A 3,589-nucleotide genomic window follows, 5' to 3' on the forward strand; every position below is an offset into this window, starting at 1 on the left:
ATATATTTATATTGATAAAAGCATGAAACAACTTCACGTGTGTCTTTCTTGCTTACACATTAATTTATTATTATTCACTTTTAATTGAACAATTATTGAAAAAAATTAACGCTATTGATCTTTTATTTATAAACAAACCTATTAAAATTATAATTTTCGTAAAAAAAAAACATTTTTTCCCTTTGTCTTCAAAAAATCGTTTAAACCATTTTCAGCTTTCTTACGTCGATAATACTGTGTTTTAACGCGCCAAAAAGGCTTTCTTCACAACCAAATGGTAAGTATATTTCTGCAAATATTATGTGATGAGCAAACAGCATGAAATAGTGGAAACAATATTGACTTATGGTTATTGTAAAAAGGATTCGTCGTCGGCCTGAACGTGGATACGAATGAGATAAACTTACAATTGGAACAGGAATGTTTCTGTATAGCAATCACGTACGATCAGCGTGCTTTTCCATATACAAAGGAAGAGTTGCATATAAACTGTCCGTTCGCATTTTAGTATTCGAAAAGCTAAGATCATTGAGCGATAGTTTAATATCGAAAACCGTATCAATAGATAAAAGTATTATTCGACAGTAGGTTCTAGTAACAAGGCCGATAGCCATTAGTCGCGTGCTCTCGTGTAATGAATAAATGCGTGAATGTAGGATTGACATGAAATAAAATGACCGAAAAAATGGGCTGAAATGACTTGAATAAATACAAAGTAAATGACTTAGAATGGCTTTAATGAAATTAAGGATGAATTGAATAACCTTAAGAATGATTTGAATTCTTAAAAAATAATTGAAATCCTTCAAAAACAACTTGAATGATCTGGAGAATGACTTGAATGGCTTTGAGAATGACTGGTTGTAAAGTGGGTGATCATTTTACATTAAATTAATACAGAAAAGTGATCTCCCACTTTATATCACAATACGTACAGCATGTAAGAACAGATACTACACTTTGATATTGGCCAAAAGGCCAAGAAAAGAGTATTTATTTGCTCCCCCACCGAGCAAATTAGGCACAAGACCGATTTTTAATATGAGGAGTGAAGGGGAAATGGGGGACCAACTCCGCGGGGAGTAGGGGAGCTGGATAGTGACAATTGGTATGAAGGGTTGCCCCTACATTGACCAAGGTCTTATATGTGAGGCTGCCCCACATATGGTCTTTACTTGCAGTATCTGCCGGAACAGATACTACTCTTTGAGATATTAAATCCTTTACTCATGTTTAAAATACATTGAAAATCCACAATGAAAAAAAAAAACTTAGGCACATGGCCAACTCAAAATGGGGGATTGTGGGGGTCGTTGGTCATCCTTGTCACTCCAGAACTAAACAAAATCAAAAGTTTCTCCCAGCTAGTATCTTCTTTCACCATAATACCGCATTAACCCTTTCATATTGGGGGACGTCCTACTTAACTCCCAATTCTTAAAACATTTTTTATGTACGTGTAAAAACAAAAAAAGATAATAAAAATGGTACAATAATTAATTTGTGTCGAGGGCGGAGAGAAAAAAGGTGATTAGAAGGACCCTCCTCAGTCTAGTTGATAGATTGCCCGTTCCACTACGTTTGTAAAAGGAACCTCGCTTCTGCGAGTCAGTCTCTAAGTGGGGATGCCCTTTAGATGGGGGTGAATGGAGAAAAGAAAATTTGGTGGGTAAGAAATGGGAGTTAGTTTGTATTTTTTTTTCTCTCCAAGATGGGTGAAATTTAGAGGAAGGGGTGAAAACAAAAATTACAAGAAGGAGGGGGTGGGGAGCTTGGCCAAAAAGCCAAGAAAAACTTAAAAAGCTAAGAAAAACATCTATTAGCAACAGACCTAAGATCTTAACCAAAAAGGCCAAGCACAAAAGTGTTAGGGACAGACCGACCGACCAACGGAGTGACTTATAGAGTCGCTTGCACGCGACTAATAAGAATTTTCTTCCATCTACAGAGATCATTTGTATTCCATTCAATTTCTTACAACTTTTAGCATTCCTTGAGAGAAGACAAAGTTTTGAGGTATAGCATATATATATATATATATATATATATATATATATTACGAAAATTAAAACAAAATTATGTGATAAACACGATTATTTTTATAATATAGCGTTAAATTTCGTGGGGAGGTGTTATCACATTAAATTAAATTTATTTCCATTAATTACTCTTTAATAAAGCTGTAGCAATATATAAGAATTCAGTTTAAAGCATATACGTCTTTAATAACGAACATGAAAACCAGAAAAAATGCGTATACTTTCCTTTCACAATTGCAAAATTCCTTATGTTTCACATAGGAGAGAGAGGTCACAAATAGAAGCAGTAAAAAAGAACCGAAACACTTTTTCTCTGTATCTAAACTCAAACGAAGTTTCAATAGTTTCTTTTCGAGAACATTTTACTTGTTGAATATATTACCGCGGGACCGCTTTCTTACAGACTACATCTTCGTTTATAAGTTTAACATCAATAAATACCTGTCCACCTGTCTTCTAAAGCAATAATCTTTCGTCATTTCGTCCATCGTTCTTAATCCTTGATTAGTACGGCTTCATTACCCATGTAACAATCTCATTAACATTTAATCTCAAGTAGCATTAGGTCTTGATAAGTAGTGAACTATGAATATATTACAATAGAAAACTGCGAGCATGAAAAGTGATATGGTTAAGCTTAAAATGGAAAAGTAAAGAACTAGTTGTTAAAACTGGAAAAGAAACGGTCAAGATATTCTAGTAAAAATTATAATAAATGTATAACTTAAAATATGGCATTAAGAATTGATTATATATAATGTTTAATTGAATTAAAAACATGTAATGCTGCAATATTTTAAGTTATAAATTTATTATATTTTTTTACTTGAATATCTGGTCCTTTTCTTTTTCTAGTTTGAACAACTAGTCCTTTACTTTTCCATGTTTAAGCTTAACCATATTACTTTTCATGCTCGCATTTTTCTATTGTAATGCATGATTTTCCCCATCTTCCAATAAATTCAATTGTTCATTGCTTAATTTTAGACTTATTTTTTGCCCCCATAAACATTAGATATACATATGAAATAACAATGTACGACACTCTTCTGCTTTCAATAACCCCCCAATTATCTCCCTTTTATTCTTTCTGTTTCATTTGTGACTTCTTTTTTCGCGACAGCAGTGAATTAGTAACGACACTAGACGCTGAAACGATGTGGCTGCTATGGAAACCAGTCATAAAAAAACGTCGCGCACCTCCTTGTGCTTTTTTTGTACGATTTTGAACACCACTAAATTCATCATAACTTGTTTTACTGCACGGAAATTGAATTTTTTTCACAATATAGCAGAGAAGATTATCTATGAACTGTAATAATTGTTTGAGATTTGGTCGAAAAGTAAGTGAGCGATGAAGCTTTAAAGCAGTTCTAAATGACTAAAACTGCCACTTAACCATGTATTCAAACACTACAATGTTTGAATGATAGAAAAACTACAGAAAAGGAAATATTGATTCGTCAGTTATATGATTAATACACCTTCAAGGGTTATTTAATACCAGCAGGCCCCGTTTCCCAGCGTTGCCTTTGTCTATTAAAAACATA

The 3,589-nt window shown here is 33.3% G+C and overlaps 1 pseudogene; it reads right to left on the reverse strand.

Moving 5' to 3' along the window:
• Nucleotides 1-867: 867 nt before the first annotated feature.
• On the reverse strand, nt 868-990 carry LOC145264642 (U2 spliceosomal RNA; annotated as a pseudogene).
• Nucleotides 991-3,589: the final 2,599 nt, after the last annotated feature.

The sequence above is a fragment of the Euprymna scolopes genome, chromosome 3 (assembly GCF_053919585.1).
Source record: "Euprymna scolopes isolate OS-2025 chromosome 3, ASM5391958v1, whole genome shotgun sequence".
Classification (NCBI taxonomy): Eukaryota; Metazoa; Mollusca; class Cephalopoda; order Sepiida; family Sepiolidae; genus Euprymna; species Euprymna scolopes.